The 19,675-nt window shown below is 36.9% G+C and overlaps 1 long non-coding RNA gene across 2 annotated transcripts in view; it reads left to right on the top strand.

The window, feature by feature from the left end:
- Positions 1 to 7,068: 7,068 nt before the first annotated feature.
- The window catches only part of LOC107587473 (uncharacterized), a 27,830-nt gene continuing 15,223 nt past the window's right edge, over positions 7,069 to 19,675 (top strand). For both annotated transcript variants that reach the window (XR_001609477.1, XR_001609478.1), the window contains exon 1: positions 7,069 to 7,128. This is a non-coding gene — a long non-coding RNA (uncharacterized lncRNA). The remainder of the gene's footprint in view (positions 7,129 to 19,675) is intronic.

Genomic DNA, 19,675 nt, shown 5'->3' with positions numbered 1-19,675 from the left:
CAAATTATCTGAACAATGTCTTGATGTGTGGTTGGGACTCCAGGCCGTTAAAATTATTAGAGAAATAATGCACTCCCGGAGGTGGTAATGTGGCCACAACTATATGGTTTGGTCTTAGTTCTCAAACAAATGAAGAACTATTCGATTTTTATTGACTGAACGCAAGCGCTTATTCCGATAGAAAACACTGTATCGGTTTCCACTGATTAAGAAATATTTTTGTTTGCTTGGGTGGTAATATTAGGTCTATTATATTAATAGGGAAGGGGGCCCAAAAATGTAAATGAAAATAGGTAAATCCGGACCTGCCATCTAATGTGTGTTTTGGCCATTTAATGTTGCTGAAATTAAATATGTTATTACCTCTGAATCAGAGCAGCGATCATGGAAGAGAGAACACAAGCAGACAGCGCTGTTAGCTGCTAATGCTCATCAGTAAATCAGTGGAAAATAAATAGAAATCATGATTCTGTCTGAGCTATGCGTTTTAAAACGAAACACTAACTAGTGTAAATGTAGCCTAACAGATGTGTAAACTGAAGACTATTTGAGCTTTATTAAAACTATTTTGCACTGATTTATTGTGTTTGTTACATTTTGTTCCTTTGTGCAGTGGCTCAGGAGATGAGTCTTTGAGTTTGTATAAACATCAACAAGCTGAAAAATAAAACAAGTTAATGTAAGTTAAAGATAATGTAATCTTGTTAAAATTGATTTCATAAAATTGGTATCGAAAAAAGTATCGTTCAGGAACCGGTATCGAAGTCAAGGTATCGATATCGAAAAATTTTGAAAGATACCCAGCCCAGCTGATTGGCATTTCACCATATTCTAATTTGTTGAGATAGTGAATTGGTGGGTTTTTGTTAAATGTGAGCCAAAATCATCACAATTAAAAGAACCAAAGACTTAAACTACTTCAGTCTGTGTGCATTGAATTTATTTAATACACGAGTTTCACAATTTGAGTTGAATTACTGAAATAAATGAACTTTTCCACGACATTCTAATTTATTGAAATGCACCTGTATAACAATAGACAGCTGTATGTACAGGTACATTATGTGCAAATTGAAATGTAGACTGAGTATGTGTGATGTGTGTGTGTATGTATTGATCTGATTGTGAGCAATTTATCCATGCATTTTTTTTGGACCTCTTAATTATCGATCAAAATGTTAGAACTCCATATTCTGGTGAATTTTGTCCTGTGAAAAATATGTAAATATCTAATGTAGCTTCTGAAGGGCAATAGGGAAGGCCAGTGGCAAATGTAACAGGGAAATAGTAATACACTCAATTCCTCCAATCAGAAACAAGCTAGAGTAATGACAGTTAATATGCACATGCTCAGTAGGATTCTCTTCCTGCCTGTGGAAAAGGAGCACGATCATTTCACCTCAACAAAATGCTGATTTTGAGGTATAAATGTACTTTTTGGATGTACAGTATTTTTCTTCTGCTGTCTAAAGTTCAGATGCCTGCGTATTTAAACTTACATTTTATCTCTAGATTATTTATAAAGAAATTGACCGATAAGTCAATTGTCATTAAACCAGCAGATAAAGGAGGGGCAATTGCCATTCAGAATAATTAAGATTATGTGCGGGAATGTGAAAGACAACTTTTAGATTTTTATGAAAAAGTTCCAGGGGATCCTACTCGCATGTTTAAGGAAGAAATATATGCTGCTCTTGACATAATGTTTCAAAGTGATGAGATTACTAAAAAGGAATTTTAATTCCTAAATCCTATTATGGCTACTTTTTATACTCTACCAAAAATGCATAAATGTCTTGAATCTCCCCCTGGTCACCCAATAGCTAGTTTTGGCTTATTAACGTCTTCAATTTCTACTTTTGTGGATTCTTATATAAGACCGTATTGTGAAAAAATGCCTTCCTTTTGTAGCGTCTGGACCACTCAAACACACAATATATATTTTGTTAGCTAGATTTAACAAATACTCTGTAACACCCCAGGAAGCCAAACAGGCCCCTGGTTCCATGATAACCCTGACACCCGATACATTTACGACCTCCTGGAATTTAGGTGAAGAAAATCGCTTCCTTGCCCATAGGGAAAATCCACAAGGGAAGGACTTTTCTTTGCTAATTAATTAATAGGAAAACCTTTCTTTGAATGAACACACATGATCCTTCAGGTCATTGGGTATATTATTGTCATCGTGTATTTTGTCTTTGAAATTGTATACTGTTATGCAGGCTTATAATCGAAACACACTCCTGTCAGCTTACATATATATAACCCTACCATGTTTAGTATCTATGAATTCGTATTCGGATGATCTAATTGAGAGTGTATATTGTATGTTTACACCTACGCAACATATTAGTGTTCTAAGAGTCTTTAGTAATTTTTATCCAAGTTTCATATGCAAATTACCATGCTTTCAAACAAAGGGCCATAAAAACGCCCCAGTATCTCAGAACTCCCACTTGAGATTCCGGACTTCCTCATTGGACAAGCCCATCTTGAGAGGCGTGAATCTTTGCAGGCTTTAAAGGCCGAACTTCATGTGACCCGCCCAGTCGGTTGTTCTGTTAGGTTTCGATAAGACGCTCCAGAACATCCTAAGCTCGTGCCAGGCTTCGGCCTTGTCCTTTCCATTCATCAAGATCCTCTGACTCAAAACTGGTTCTTTTCATTGACCAACTTCAGCAAAGATCAACTGGAAACTTCAGATTACATCAAACCTCTCTTTCAGACAGATGAGACATGCAAGTATCAAACTTAATCTTATTAATTAGGTATCATTTGCACCTTTTTACAAAGGTGTGTTTGAACTAAGAATCTGATGTTTCCCTCGGGCAGATCTGCTGAATATGCAAATGGTTCTATAACTTCATATTCTTATTTCTCTTCTCTTTACTGCGTTAAGCTTTTAACCCTTTCCTATACAAGCGGTGCGTGTGTGTATGTTAGACTAGTTTAAGTGTTTATGTAGTTAATAAAACCTTACTTGTATCACACTTGACGAGGTTCATTGTTTGCTCATAACTGGAGTCACTTAATCATGCAGATTTATGCTACAAGCTTTTGTAGAATTGTACAGTAAGGAAGTTATTTCCCTTAACAAGGAAATTAACGTTCTTAGAATTGACAAGACAGTTGACCCTGAGAGGTCAGCTAAATATCTACAGCGGATCTAAAATATTCATAATTAATTATAACTAGTTATGATTAATTATTCATATTTCCCATGAGCTGATTCGTTATACTTTTTAAAAGATGCCACTCATATGTTGTCCTTCATTGACTTGATTAATCCAGTGTCTGGAGACATACTCTTGGTTTCCTTTGATATTCAGTTTCTATATACATGTATACCACATAAAGAAGACGTTGACAGCATTGTTTATTTTCTGTCAGAACGTTTGATCCCTTCTAATGAATGTATCAAGACATTATCTGAGATTGTACTCTTCCATAATTATTATCTTTTAGAACAATTTTTTTTTTATTCAAAGAAGAGTTGTGGCCATGAGAAGTGCGTTTGCACCCTCTTTTGCAAATCTTTACATGGCATTTTTTGAAGAAAAATATGTGTGTTCAAATCATGCTTTTTCTTCGAACATTGATTTGGAAGAGATATTTGGATGATTGCTTTTGTCTTTTTAAAGGCGATGCTGAACAACTTAATTATTTTTATCAATATCTAAATAGTTGTTCTGATTTTCTGACATTTACTTTGGACTCTGATCCAAAGAAACATTTTGAATTTTTTTGGATTTGTGGATAATTTTGGTCGGACCTTCTTTATATACGGATCTGTTTAAAGGGGTCATATGATGCGATTTCAAGTTTTCCTTTCTCTTTGGAGCGTTACAAGCTGATTGTGCATAGATAAGATCCCTGAAGTTGCAAAGACTAAAGTCTCAAATCCAAAGAGATATTCTTTATCAAAGTTAAGACACTGCCACACCCCCCTAAAACGGCTTGTTCTAACACGCCCCCACATATCTACCTCACTATGTGGAAATATTTGCATAATGAGCGAGAGAGAGCGAGAGAGAGAGGGGGTCACATCACAGTGGAGTCAGCGGTCTTAACCGTGGCTTGTGTACTGCAAACACATACCAGCTTCATCACTGTGTCTGTCACGCGACTCTGTTCCCCTTTCGGGCTCTGTCTTTACATTTATTTTGAAAGATGAAGCTTGCGATTATGGTAAGGGGCGTTACATTTCCGACAAGTGCTTGCGGTGTTCGGCCAATCACAATGCACTGGTTCAGCTGGCCAATCAGAGCAGACTGCGCTTGTCGGAAGGAGGGACTTTGTAGAAAACGAAGCATTTGACAGAGGGCATAGAGGACCTACAATAATGTACAGTATTTGAAAAATAATGTGTTTTTTGAACATTAAAGCATGTCAACATATTCTGTTACACCAAATACACAAAATAATGATCTTTAAAAGAGCATCATATGACCCCTTTAAGAAAGCTCGCATAATAGCCTACGCTTGAGAGCTGACTCTTATCCATTAAAGGACAGTCTCCCTTACAATGTGCCGATTAAACAGAACATGTAGTGGACCAAATGATTTTCAATAAATCAATCAACATTATTTTGCAATCCCATGGAAAAAACTTGAACGTCTCTATGATCCCCTTCTCACGGTGTTTAGGCATGGATGTAACTAAAGAGACTATTTAGTGAGATCAGACTTGTCCCCTCCACCTGTAACAACCACATTAACTCTGTTTCGTGAAATGATCTGTGGTTCATGTAATCAGTGTAGTTATACGTACCGTTGTACATCGTTTAAACACCCGCACACTGGTAAATCAATTCCTATTAAAGGAATAATATGCTGTAAAACAAAAGCGGTTATTTACTTGATAACATGCCCTTGTAGGAAAAACAAACAGAGAACTTAAAACATGCATTGCAGTACATCGGACTACAATAAGATGTAGAAATATGAATTATCCATTAGCGATGCATTTTGTTTAGTTTAAGCATCCGTTTACCTCATTGCATTGTATAGGATTTGCGTTGTCTAACATTATTAGACACTAGCAGTAAAGTGATTACTTTTGAGGTAGGCTTTTATTTGAGACACAGTGGGTTAATATGACTTATTTTTTCAGTGTTACAATTGCCCACAAACATTGTTACAAGCGCCCCCAAGGGGGCAATTGTAACACTCAGAATTCTTGAATTTAATTTAATATTATAGTCTTGTCCTTATTAAGGAAAGATATCAATTGTATTATTTAGTGCACCTATTGTTTCTTGTATCTAAAGATGACTAGTGTATTTCAAGTAGTCTGTGAGTTATGAAGGAAAATGTAAATTTTTTTTTTACAATTGCCCCCAGGCTCCCCTACTAACACGTGCACTGATATTTAAGGCCTCTTTCTCCAGAGCTCAATTGTAAGTTCTTGGACACAATGTAATTTTTAAAGCACCCAGAAGACCTTTTGATCACCACACACATTTATTCAGACACCTTCAGAGTGTCTGTACTTTTACAAAATATTTCTAAGACTTTAAAGGTGTAATAGGTGATTGTCTTCAGAAACATTTTTTGTTATGCTGGTTGAAAGTCTCTTCACATACCGATAGCAATCATTAAGTTAAGTGGTCTAAATGTATTTATATATTTTGTGGAAGGCGTAGGACCAAGAAATGTTCGTCCAATCAAAACGCTCGATCCGAGCGTTTTAATAAGCTTTCCTACCTGCCTGTCAACTTATGTATCTGCATACCTCTGCGCACCCGGTTCGCGCAGACAGGACACGTCATCAGCGCGTTCATGCACGCTGTGCAGACAGAGCGAGGATGGCAGGCAAACATCAACAACCCGATCTTCCTTCCTGGTACTGTAGTACTTTTAAAGTTTTCTCACCAGTGAATGACGCATGACGTAGCCCAGCGATGAATCCAGTCCTCGCGCCCCCCGCTCTGCATATTTTGAATGTCTCGCTTAGTTAACACACCCGATTCAAATAACCAGCTCGTTAGAAGTGCGCTACGTGCATGAACTGTGTTCCTATCTATATGATCCCTACACAGTGTTCATTGCTCCCTCCTCACTGAGCGGGGGAAATACGTTGAAGTTTACTTCACTTCGGAACATGGGCTGGAATTGGGAACCGCTGATGTAGCCTATTGTAGTAATGTTGTCTCTGGTACTCTGGTCTGTGAGTGAGCGTATATGCAACAGGGGGCGTGGCTTTGGACGGCGATTGCAGGGAGGGTGGGACATTCTCTTTCAGTGCTATCAGGCTAAAGTTAGCATTTTCCAAGATCTCCTATTGCGCCTTTAAGAAGAGTTCACTATCATAGGCCAACTCATCTTAAATCTCACTGTCTTGGATTCTCATTTAATTCTTCTGTTTTCCTATTTTAAGGCCTAAAAGTTTGTCGAGGGCCCTTCTTTTCATCCCACCTGTCTTTGCTCCTCATTTGCCCATATTTTTTTTTAACTCCTTTTTCTCTTTTAAAATTGATGACTACTGCTTTCCTTCTTCACTGCTTTTTAATTTCCTTTATGCTTGTGCTGTCTTTTATCTGCTTTCCTCCTGTGTTTTGCTAAGAGGTCTTCCAGGCTCTGCTCCAGACTTATGTAACAGCGCAGGTTCTTTTTTGATTTACTGCACAGGTGTTCAGAGACACTTCGCTGGCAGGTTTTCACTCATAAAATAACAACAAGAACGCATTTTGGGGAGAAAGAAATACATATGGAAAGGAAAAGATAGAGAGTAGACAGGGAGGTTAGCTGGAAGAAGAGAAGGTGTGGTGAAATACTGAAATAGTTTAGATTAATCACATGAAAGTCTGATCCTTAGAGCTTATAGTGATGACATCAAATGATAGCTGATCTGTTGTGCATCAAGGGAGCTATTTGAAAATGAGTTCATGCTGTGCTGTAAGTTGAAGGAATATTAGACCTATTGGGCTTGTATATGTGTGGAGACCCTCAGATTTCATCTGACGTTTACATTTTACTTGTCTTTTTTCTTGTCTACAGAGCTTGTGATCTTTCAGAACAGTCCAAGCTCCCACCACAAAAAACACACTCATCCCCCCTGAGGGACTGTGGCTGATATTCATGGCTGATATCGGGTGATATTTAGAAACACTGATTCTACGCTATGTGAGAACACTTTTATATGTTTTTTCCTTGTAGTTGTCATATCAGGTAATATCAAAGAACATACAGTATATCTAATGAACTAATACTTATTTCACAGTAACATTCATAGCTAACTAAAACTTTAGACAAGTAAACTAACAGCACAAATTATCATCTAAATGCATGCTAAAAAATGGCAGTTCACAGTGTTGGTTTCCACATAGGGTGAATCAAATTCTCTGTTATCTGTATATATTACAATAGATCAAAAACAGTGTTGCAGATTCTATTTCATCCTATTTTCCCTTGAGCTAAAAAAGAAGAGTGGTTTTTCACATCATAAATAGCAGATTGAATGTCATTTCGATTCTTTATTGGTACAGGCTCTTTCTTTCAAAAGAAATAAATATTTTTTTTTCAGCAAGGATGCATTAAATGATATAAATGCTGTTCTTTTTTAACTTTCTGTGCATCAAAGAATCCTGAAAAATGTATCAGTTTCTACAAAAATATCAAGACGCACAACTGTTTTCAACATTGATGATGATTAGAAATGTTTCTGAAGCAACAAATCGGCATATTAGAATGATTTCTCAAGGAACATGTGACACTGAAGACTTAAAGTTGAAAATTCAGCTTTGCTATTACAGGAATAAGTGACATTTTAAAAAATACATTAAAATAGAAAACAGAGAACTATTTTAAAATGTAATAATATTTCACAATATTACTGCTTTTGTGGTGTATTTGATCAAAAAAAGAGAGACTAAGTATTCAAAAGTATTTAAAAAATCAAAACTTTTATATGATATATCCTTGCGTTTTTCCCTGTCCAGTGGTTTGTTCCATATGTCTGATTTTGTCAAGTTCACAGTTGTTTTTAATGTGAATAAAATTTGGTTTTCAGCTTCTCTTGCCACTTACTACTGAGGACTCCTACCGAGGAGTCTAAATTGCACCTGTAGTTTGAAAGCTACCAAGGCTAATGCCCACTTGTTCTGGCAATCCAGGTTATTGGAGTCAGCAAAAGCTGATTGCGGTGAATGCTTTCCAAACTGCATGCAATCACGGAAATGAATCCCAAACCCTGCATGATACACTGCTCAGACAAAAGAGCCTCTTCAGCAGCCGACTGAATGTAACACATTGCCTGAAAGAGAAAAACAGGCACACATTTGTTCCAGCAGCCATCAGGCTCAGCTATGCATCCCCCAGCCAGCTAAACAAAATCAGACTAATTGGTGGCTGTTGAAGCAATACGGACACTGTACTAACTATTTAGTCATTGTCATAAAAATAAGTCAAGGCTATCAGGAACTAATGGAAGTTTCCTACTATTATGGCACTCACTAACTATGAAATGCCAATTATTAAATAGACATTGTGTCTTATTGTATTAATTTAGTTTTTGGCTTTAGCCTCTCACACTTGAAGATTCACTTATGCACATGGTTTACAAACTATAAAAATCTCAGTCCAGGAATTGATGTGGTCGGGCACATATAAGGTCATTTAACAAACATTCCATAAGCTTTTTCTTCAGGCAGTTTCTCATTTAATTGAAATAGGGGCTGTAATGCTTAACTGTTCCATGTGTGAAGAGAATCTTTTTTAATGTCATTACTTCAGATCGGACTGTTGCAGTTATAGCCAACCTTGCTATGTAGAAATAAATTCTGCATGTGTGTGGAGGCTGTAAACAGAGGCTGTTTGCAATTATACCACCCATTGGAGATCTCACAGCGGGCTATTGTAAACAAACATCCATGCTCCTCAGGGGGCACAGGCTTAAAGCTAAAGCCTTCAACAGAAAGAATCGCCCAAAAGTGAAGTCATCGTAGACGTTATGAACGGTTATAACAGATTTACATGGAGTTTTACTGCAACATGTTTGACTGTAATGCAACAAAAACATGATTGTTTGAATGTACATGGCAGGCAAAATAAATCAACACACAGTTGGGTTTAATCATGAGTACCCAGTAGAATTGTAAAAGTGTATATATATATTTCTATGTTGGAGGTTCATATCCTGAGATTTGATTGAGAAATGACAGAAACAACTGTGTACAAAATATATGAGCATATATGCAATAAGGTAAAGATAGGCAAACTGTTGAACATTTTTACAAGATGACTAACGTCTTTACAGGAAGATTGTAGATTCAATTTGTTTGGTAGATACCATTCCATATTTTTATATCAGCACAGCTGTTTTTGACTTCATTTAACTTTCATGTGGTCCAAAAAACACAGCCATGCAAGCCATTCATAAGTCACAGTCACTCCCAGTGAAATGATTAAGAAATTATTCCCTCTTTTTTAAATGACACCATGTCTTGCATATTAGCAGTGTTGGGAAGGTTACTTTGGAAATGTAATAGGTTACAGATTACAAGTTACCATACAGAGTCTTAAATGTAATAAGTAGTGTAACTTTTCAATTACTTTATTAAAGTAATGTAACTGATTACATTTGATTACTTTTTGATTACTTTTCAAAATTTCTAATGTTTTCAACTGTTTATCATTTTCAAACATGTAAACCAGGCAGGGTTAACCTTACAGTAGTATTCAACTGATTACTGTCAGACTTGCGAAATCCTTCATCGCTTGAATTAAGATTATATTTAAATTTTAAAGTAGACACTGGATGCAAAATTCACTTTTACATGTGTTTGCATATAAATGTATCTTAGCAGTGTGTGGACACAACCAACCTACAATGATAAAAATCTTGTAAGCAATGCAGGTGTTTTGTAGTTTTGTGATGTAGAAGAACATAAGAATCTTAATTTTCTTAAATTCGTTTATATCTGCGCAAATCATTTTACTCCAGACTGCTTTCTGAACAAGGGACAGTTCAAGGCAGGTTTTGTTAAAAAGTTAAAACTCAAGGATAGATCAGTACCCATTGTTCGTGATCCAGCTGCACCTCCAGAAGTAAGTCTGACACTTTATATTTTTTATGATTATTTGCAGAACGCGTTTGCTCTTTCACGGAAGAAAGGGGCGGGTGAGCAGAGCTCATTAGCATTTAAAGGGACATGCCCCAAAATGAGTCACTGTGAACAGAGCAAGGTAAAAAGGGTGTTGTTTTACACAACCACTGAGGAATTTTAACCAAAGTTTGTTGCAGATTGTTCATGAAGACCCTTAAAAATCATACCAACTTTTGGAAGATCAATGTCCCCTTTGAAGCACAGCCACCACATAATCAGACTTACTTTGAGATAATTCTGAGGTTAAATACATATATAAAATCATAACATGAAATATTTTATTAGCTATGATACCGTTTTTGAAATCAAATCTTTACATAGCTATGACAGTAAACACTGGAATCTAACAATGCCTTGGAAAAAAACTGTTAATCTTTAAAAAAAATTAAGCATGGCTATATATAAACCCATATATGAAATAAAAGAGTTATCGAATAAGCTTGTTCTAAACTCCTGAAACATTGTTGTTTCGTATTTTAGAGCAGTCACTGCAATTTATGAAAGAAATCAATTAAATTTGTATGTGGGAGGGTGTGTGAAAAAAGCAGATAACCCCCTTTGTAATCCTTAACATTTTCATAAGTAACTGTAATTTAATTACATATTATTTCTCAGTAACTGTAACTGATTACAATTACTTTTATTTTGTAATTAAATTACATAATTCCGTTACATGTAACTAGTTACTCCCCAACACTGCATATTAGTAATATGAGGATCTGTTAGCAGTCATGACGGTTTTGCCCATTGCTTTGCTCACTCATAATATGTTAGTACACTCACTACAAAAGTCTGGAAACAATAGTGCCTGACATTCACTTAATTCTCTGTACTGTGTTGTTTATAAAGATGAAGTCGTTGACAATTTTGGAGTCCAAAATTGCTTATGTGGTTTCAGGTTTAGATGCAAGTAGTTTTGCCCCATCAAAGGACTGATGGTGTCTAATTCTGTACTATCGGGGATACATTTCAATATCACTCCCTTGAGGTTTATGTGAGAAACTAATCATAAGATGAGAACAATATATATTTCCAAAAAGTTCTGTCCCCCTCTCTCTCACACACAATCCATCTCTCTCCCTTTCTAACCTTAACAGCTGTGCCCAGGCTCTCACCTCTTTTGTTAAAAGCCGTGGGGCTGAATTTAACAGTCAACATTTCCTGTTCATGTTCTTCAGCACAAATTATTTTGAAATGTGTCTGACAAAGGATATGATCTTGGGACAAATTTCAGTGAAACCTGATAACTGGAAAACATTGCAGACTCAGTTCTCATCTATTTTTCACTCTCATTATGTTAGAAAATGTCTGTTATCTATTATCTATAAGTCTGATTACATTGACTGCAATGTCCCAATGACTTCACATTGTTTGAAACGTTTTGTTTTTATATCATATATGCACAGGAATTTACTCAGTCTCACTAAAAATGTAATGTGATACAGAATTGTTCCACACAGGGTTTAGTTTCAGTTCTTTTGAAGTCTTTCATGTGGTGATTTAATTAATTTTCCAAATGTTTAGTGTGCTCAAATTTATTGGAATTTGAATTTGAGCCTTGCAGATGTTTCTCAGTGTGAACTCGTATTCCGCTTCATCATGCCTTTATTGTTGTTGTTTTTTTCCTTCTGCATGTCTGTAGAATATATATATATATATATATGACATTTATGTATTTTATTGATATTTTTATAAATCACAAATTACCTCATATTTGTCCCGAGGGACTTTGAGTTTTGAGGTGTATTTGTCCTATGAGGACAAAATTTAATTATTTCATGACTATTCGTCTCAAAATCTTTACTGTCAGTGTTGTAAAAAAAGCATCAACACAACAAATGAGGCACAGCAAGGTGTTTCTATTCCAAATCAGCCAATAATAGTTCAGTAATTTAAATACTCCATCTAGGGAAGTAGATGATAAATATGTGCATTAGTTTTAATGGTGGACTGAATTTTAGGTTATTTCCTGAATTCTCTATCGTATTGAAACAGACACTCACAAAGCTGTTTTCTATCTGGTATCCAGTTCCTAGATTAAATGTGTCTGGCCTGATGTGATGCATCTCATATATGTGTGGTCGATGATGGAGTGATGACTCTGTGCTGTCAATCAAACCTGGAGCTTTGTGTCCCTGGGTGGGGTTTCCCCCTGGGCTCCCCTCTGTAGGGCCGGGGCAGAATAGGCAGGCTTCCAGTCTGGTCCTGTGGTTTTTATGGTTTCATTGCCAGGCAAGAGGAATGTGAGAGAGTGCCGCAGGGAAAGAGGTTGCAGTAATTTAGGTTATTTCCTGAATTCTCTATCGTATTGAAACAGACACTCAGCCACAGCTGTTACACAAAGCTGTTTTCTATCTGGTATCCAGTTCCTAGATTAAATGTGTCTGGCCTGATGTGATGCATCTCATATATGTGTGGTCGATGATGGAGTGATGACTCTGTGCTGTCAATCAAACCTGGAGCTTTGTGTCCCTGGGTGGGGTTTCCCCCTGGGCTCCCCTCTGTAGGGCCGGGGCAGAATAGGCAGGCTTCCAGTCTGGTCCTGTGGTTTTTATGGTTTCATTGCCAGGCAAGAGGAATGTGAGAGAGTGCCGCAGGGAAAGAGGTTGCAGTAATATCTTGGTAAAAGGACTATAAGTAAATAAGCTCTCAATATCATATCACTCTGATCTGGGTTTAATGGTGCTTAGAAAGTGCCTACCCCTTTTTCACCAGCACAATGCCGGAGCTAGTTACACACATTGCTGCTGAGGAAAAGGCAGGTCTGGGCTAGAAAAATCTTCTCCACAATCCACATCAGATCATTAAACATGAAAATATTGTCTGCAACCAGGAAACAACATCAGATTATCATTGAATAATGAAAATCTGTTCCTCAGGCATAGCTTGACTTTGAATATAGCTCACAAAAATGTATATGATCAGTAGGTCATGGCATCTTATGTTTTTACATTAACTCATGAAAAGTTAAATTGATCAGTTGATTATACTTAAAAATTTAAGGTAGCAACTGAACTTAAGTTTTAAGTTAAAATAGGTAGAAGGGTTTATACAGTGAACAAGTTGTAGAAGCTACTTTTTAATTTGTTTTTGTAAATATGACAATTTCGACCATGTTTCATAGTTATTTTAACAAGTGCATAATAATCAGTGAATACCTGTCATAAGTGAATACAGATGGTACTACAGTGGCATATGGATTAGTCCTTTAAGGTTTACTTCCATCGTATAAAAACAATGCTTATGTTGCTTTAATTGACCTCAGTAAAAAATCTATCTATCAAAATCTATCGAACAATCACACCATTAGAAATACCCCATATAGAAACTATGATGGATACATTAAATTGCCTTATGGATCTTGTCAAGATTGCTTTCCACAGGTTAATAATTTTTAATGCATGGCACATGTTTGCAATTAAATCCTCCACTCCTATGCTTCCTTTGATTTATAAGTTGCTTTATCCCGGTGGGTCATTAATGCCCTCTTCGTTAGAGCTTGTTTACTGGATTAAAAGCGTTTGGAGAGCCAAGCTTAGCAAAACTTTTGCATCATGGAACAAGAAATAATCAGATCTCATTGGCAAGGCCGGTCCATGGGTTTGACGAGCTTTATGCAAATAGGCCCAACTGGAGTGAAAATTGTTGTAACATTAAAAAGTGCATAGGATGCACATCATACATGAAGAGTGGATCATTTTTAAGACAATCCACTAAAATGTCCATGCGCTTTTTCTCAACATTACAAAATTACAATGTTTTAAGGTACAGTGTTATTTTATTACTGATTGTTGTTTTCTGTTTGTTGCTTCTGTAATTATTTTGTTTTATTTGTGATCACTTTCAGTTACTTGTCTCGTAGTGATTATTGAGCTCATCTTTTAGTAAATGTTTGCTTTTTGTTGTAACCGTTAATGTGATTTTGTCAAGCTGATCCATGCGTTATCCTGAAATATAAATAAGTAAAATGTAAATAAATGATGTAGACGATTATGGGTCATTAATTATGGATTTTGCCAGATCTCACTTTAATAGCGACTGTATGGGAGAGATGTGTCAGAAGATGGATGCTTCTTATACAACAATTGATGTATAAAAATGGAAGAAATCTCTTTAGTTATTTTTTTGTCATGTCCATATAATTAAAGTTAATGTTATTATTATTGTTTCAACAAATAGTTCCATGTGTCATTTACTTCATTTGTAAGCTGTAAACAAACGGCAATAGAGTACATTTCCAAAGTCAATGTTGTTGACAAATTCACAATGCCATTGATATTGGAAGATAAAAAAATGGCCTTTTGATTACTCACTGTGCACAGAGGTGGACAAAGTACACATCTCCATTACTTGAGTGAAAGTACAGATACTGTAGGTCAAATATTATTTAATTACAAGTGAAAGTTGTGACATGTGGCCAAGTATGGTTACCCATACTTAGAATTAGTGCTCACACACACCCAGAGCAGTGGGCAGCCATTTATGCTGCGGCACCCGGGGAGCAGTTGGGGTTTCGGTGCCTTGCTCAAGGGCACCTCAGTCGTGGTACTGAAGGTGGAAGAGAGCACTGTACATTCACTCCCTGCACCTACAATCCCTGCCAGTACGAGACTCGAACCCGCAACCTTTGGGTAACGAGTCCGACTCTCTAACCATTAGGCCACGACTTCCCCGTAATTGTTCTATGTAACACTTGCAATACCATATGACTCTCTGAAGCAACTTACAATACATTACACCTACTGAATACTCTGATTAGCTCTGACTAGCTTGTAGTATCTGTGGAATAAAGAAATTTTAGAATATTAAAAACCTATAGAAATGAAACAAGTGAGTTGACAAAAAAAAGTAAAAAAAAAAACGTTCTTCTGTGGCTTTATAGGTAATATTTTAGTTTACAAAGTTTAGCAAAATCATACAATATTGTAAACAAATATCACATTTGCAGCTGCTCAGTGTTCAAAAGATGCTGAAAAATCACTTCACATAAACCTACAACAGTGATTACTGATAGGCTAAAAAAATAATATATAAAATAATACTACAGATACTAAACGTGTACTTAAAGGGGTCATGAACTGAGAAATCAAAATGCCCTTGATCTTTTGACATAAGAGGTCATTGTACTATAAATACATCCTGTCAGTTTCAGAACTCAAAACTTTCTTGTTAGTCTAAAAAAACAGCTGAAGCCAGTCTGCCAAAATGACAGGTTGTGGAATGGGCCACTTTATGACGTAATAGTGTGGCTAAACCCCGCGTCCGCTGAAGAACATCAGAGCCTGCTTCTACATCACTGCCTGTTTAGCTCCGCCCACCGATTTGCGCATGTAGCGTAAATAAGGAGAGAGGCAAATGCATGTCTACAAATCTAACGATTAAGATGGCTCCGAAGACAACAAGATGCTGTACAGTGCCAAGTTGTGGAAAAACAGTTGTGGATGAACTTTATTTTTCATGAAGATCCAGACCGCATCAGTAAGAACTCGGTCCTTTGTTCACTTCATTTTACCGCGGATACATTTACAAACAAGGGTTAGTAATTAGTAACAAGGGTGCACTGCCTGAAGCTATGGAAGGGTTTGTTCCTCATGTAATACTCTATTGAGCAATCTTTGGAATTGTGAGAGACTACACAGGCTACCTTTATCTTTTAAATGACAATGGCTCTGTGCCATGCACAAAATATGTAGTATTCTTTATGTCAACAATCTCTCCCTGAAGCTTTGTAATTGTTAAAAACGAACTAATCCCATCATGTTCATAAGCATAAGACACACCCTGCCCCTTTATCAAAATCCCTAACCATTTGTAATGGCTTTTGCTGTACACAAAATGTTATAGGCTATTCATCATTCAGGTCTGTTTAAGGTTATTCAAGTTTTGGGGGAAAACAATGTCAAGAAAGCTGCCCAAACTAAGGTTTTATTGGGCTGGCATCAGTTGTGTGGTTTAGGATTCTTGTAAACAGTTGAAAACAAATATTCTTTTACAAGTTTTTTACAAGAGAATCAGTCTTCATGCAGAAGTTTAGAAAAATAACAAAAACACTTGTAGATGGTAAACACTATTTTGTATGGTACTTTTACAGTAATAATTTGAAAACATTTTAGTTTTTTTCATAGGGCATGATTTCACCATTTTTGGCTTTCAATGCCCAGATAGCATTCAAGTCAGACCAGCAAAACACATCAAGTAACATGCAGCTGGTTTGTGCATGTATACATACTGTATAGAGTATAGAGTCTTTTGCCCTGCACACTAACCTATAGGCAAGGCAAGTTTATTTATATAGCACATTTCATACACAATGGTAATTCAAAGTGCTTTACATAAAAGAAATGAAAAAATAATCACAACAATAATTTTGAAAATGATTTAAAAATTAATTTAAGGGGTTTAAAATGAATTTAAAACAGTTAAGAATAGAAAATGATTATACATAAAATATAGTGCAATCAGTTCGGACATTGCACAGTGCTCATTCAGCTCATTTAAATGTGACTAATGTTTTAGCACATCTGATCTCTTCTGGAAGCTGATTCCAACTGCGGGCGGCATAATAACTAAAAGCAGACTCCCCTTGTTTTGTGTGACCCCTTGGTATTTCTAACTGACTCGATCCTAATGATCTGAGTGGTCTGTTAGGTTTATAATCAGTGAACATATCTGCTATGTATTTAGGTCCTAGGCCATTGAGTGATTTATAAACGAGTAAAAGTACTTTCAAATCAATCCTAAATGTAACTGGAAGCCAGTGTAAGGACCTGAGGACTGGTATGATATGCTCAGATGTTCTGGTTCTAGTCAGAATTCTGGCAGCAGCGTTCTGGATGAGCTGCAGCTGTCTGATGGTCTTCTTGGGAAGGCCGGTGAGGAGACCATTACAATAGTCCACCCTGCTGGTGATAAAGGCATGAACAAGTTTCTCCAAGTCTTGACTGGAAACAAAACATCTAATTCTTGCAATGTTTTTGAGATTATGCTGATTTAGTTACTGCTTTGACATGACTACTGAAACTAAGGTCTGTCTCCAGAATCACACCAAGATTTGTGACTTCATTTCTAGTTGTCAAACCCCTAGAGTTAAGGTATGCATTCACCTTGAGAACTTCATCTTTGTTTCCAAACGCAATGACTTTAGTTTCGGATAAAGAATTTATATGGCATCTGTGGTGATGCTCTTGTGTTATTATGTGGTTTTGTAGGATGTTTAGCTCATGTTTGGTATCGGTATTGGTAAAATTTATTGTGTTAAGAGAGGTGTTGGTTGGTCGGGCAGGATGTGGTCAAATTAGTCAAGTGTGTTTTTATGCTAAGATGTCAGCGTGGAATTTTGTTTGTTCTTAGTCATTCAGTAAGTGATGGTGTCAACTCAGTATAAAAACGATGAGGAACATTTCTGTTGGTCATGGAAAAGATTAACACATATTTTATGGTATCAGATGTCGCTGTCTGGAGAACAAAAAATTCATTCTTACCCATACCCATGTGAATGGGTGCTGGCAAGCTCCAAAAGTACATAAAAAAATCCTAAAACTGGTCCATATGACTTATGCACAAAGTCTTTTGTTGCTTCTTCAAAATTTAATTTGTGGTGTTCCACATACAAAAGAGTTTGAGGTGTGGAACCACATCCGTGTGAGTAAATGATGGCAGAATATTCATATTTGGGTGAACTATTCCTTTAATGCACTGAAAAGCACACAGATAGTCTTCTCTTAATACAAAACAGATACAGATAATATAACAATCAGATAAATTCACATTTGTGGCATGCAAAAAAGCCATCATAAATTCAAAATATTTTCAGCAAGGCTGAATGTTGTGTGCATTTGCAGTCATGGAAAACATAAATTTAAGCTTATGAATTTGCCCCACACAACCCCCAATAATTTACAAAGCTGTGCCTCTGAAGGTCATCAGTGGTCTTCAAGAATGAGAGGAATCTAGTGAATGATTGGAGGAGAGATATGGAATGAAATATGACAACAACAAAGCTAAAGGCTGCCTGGAATGTGATTCTGTTGTTTTTGGCGATTGGTTGATTATTGATATTGTTGATTCTGTCATGATTGCCAATTTCTGATGACATGAGTTGCAGTGTTCGCAAAGCACCTACAAAATGTTAATTTGTTAACAGCAAGAAAACCGATTCCTTTACTAAATTTAATGACATCTCATTTTTACTAGTACATTTACTGTACTAGATCAGGTATTTAAAATCTATGGCCAGTTACAGAGCCCAACAATAACATTTGGGCAACCCTTGTCCAACAGTGCAGCAACCTGATGACCTCCAGCAATAAAATAACTTTCTGTGTGAACAGGATTTAAGAAAAGGGGTCAAATGATGCAATTTAAATTTTTCCTTTTTCTTTGGAGTGTTACAAGCTCTTGGTGCATAAAGAAGATCTGTAAAGTTGCAAAGACTAAAGTCTCAAATCCAAAGAGATATTCTTTATAAAAGTTAAGAGTCAACCACGCCTACCTAAAACGACTCGTTCTAACACGCCTCCACACGTCTATGTCACGATGTGGGAAGATTTGCATAACACCGCCCAAATGTTCACGCAAAGAAAGAAGGCGTAACTTTTATTTTCACTATAGTATTGTTGCCGCCGCCATGTCGTGAAGGCGCTGTGTGTTTCGATGTGAAAGTGAAACTACTTTGTTTGGCCTTCCAAAAGAGGATAATATCCGTTTCGTCATGCCTGGAGCTGATCCGTGCTGGTCGCTGAGAAAATACATCAACTTCGCGCTGTGGATTGCCGGATCGGCTTTCACCGTGGACTAAGCGGAGTCCAGCCCGGGGTCGTCACATGTTGTTGCCGCAAGCCCACTGGCCGCCGCTCACTCAAGCCGGCCGTGTGTGATGCTGTGTGTTTCATTGTGAAAGCGAAACTACTTTGTTTGGTCTGTGCTCTGTGTGCTCTGGGTCCAGGCTTAAACCTGAGCTCGGACCCTGGGCTCAAGAGTAATTACCGATCTCAGAGCCCTCTCCCTGGACAGCACGCCAAATATGCATAACCTTTACTCTGTTCATTATATGTAAGTGTGAACTCGTGAAATGGTAAGGGGCGTAACATTACCGTCACACGCTTGAGGCATTCGGCCAATCACAACTCACTGGATAGCTGGCCAGCCACAGCACACCTCGCTTTTCAGACCGATGAGCTTTGTAAAAATCGACTCGTTTCAGAAAGGCGGGGCATAGAGGAGAAACAATAATGTACAGTATGTGGAAAATAATGTGTTTTTTGAACCTTAAACCGCATTTTCATTACACCAAATACACAAAATAGCAACATCATATGACCCCTTTAAAAAAAAGTAAACAGATACAAATTGCATGTTTGAAACATGAATAATAAACATGAATGATAATAATGATTAAACATGCTTGCATTCATTACCACACTTACATAGTCATTCAGGCACAAACACACTGTGTCAATTAGGGGTGAATTCTGTGTGGATGACTGCATCACAGTAAGAGACTTTCCGGGCAAAAATATTTGATTAAGAGCACATGAAGCCACAGCAAAGAAAACATGACAAAAAAA

This window comes from Sinocyclocheilus grahami, unplaced genomic scaffold, assembly GCF_001515645.1.
Source record: "Sinocyclocheilus grahami isolate Dianchi unplaced genomic scaffold, SAMN03320097.WGS_v1.1 scaffold92.1, whole genome shotgun sequence".
Taxonomy (NCBI): domain Eukaryota; kingdom Metazoa; phylum Chordata; class Actinopteri; order Cypriniformes; family Cyprinidae; genus Sinocyclocheilus; species Sinocyclocheilus grahami.
This window is presented reverse-complemented; position numbering and strand designations above follow the sequence as displayed.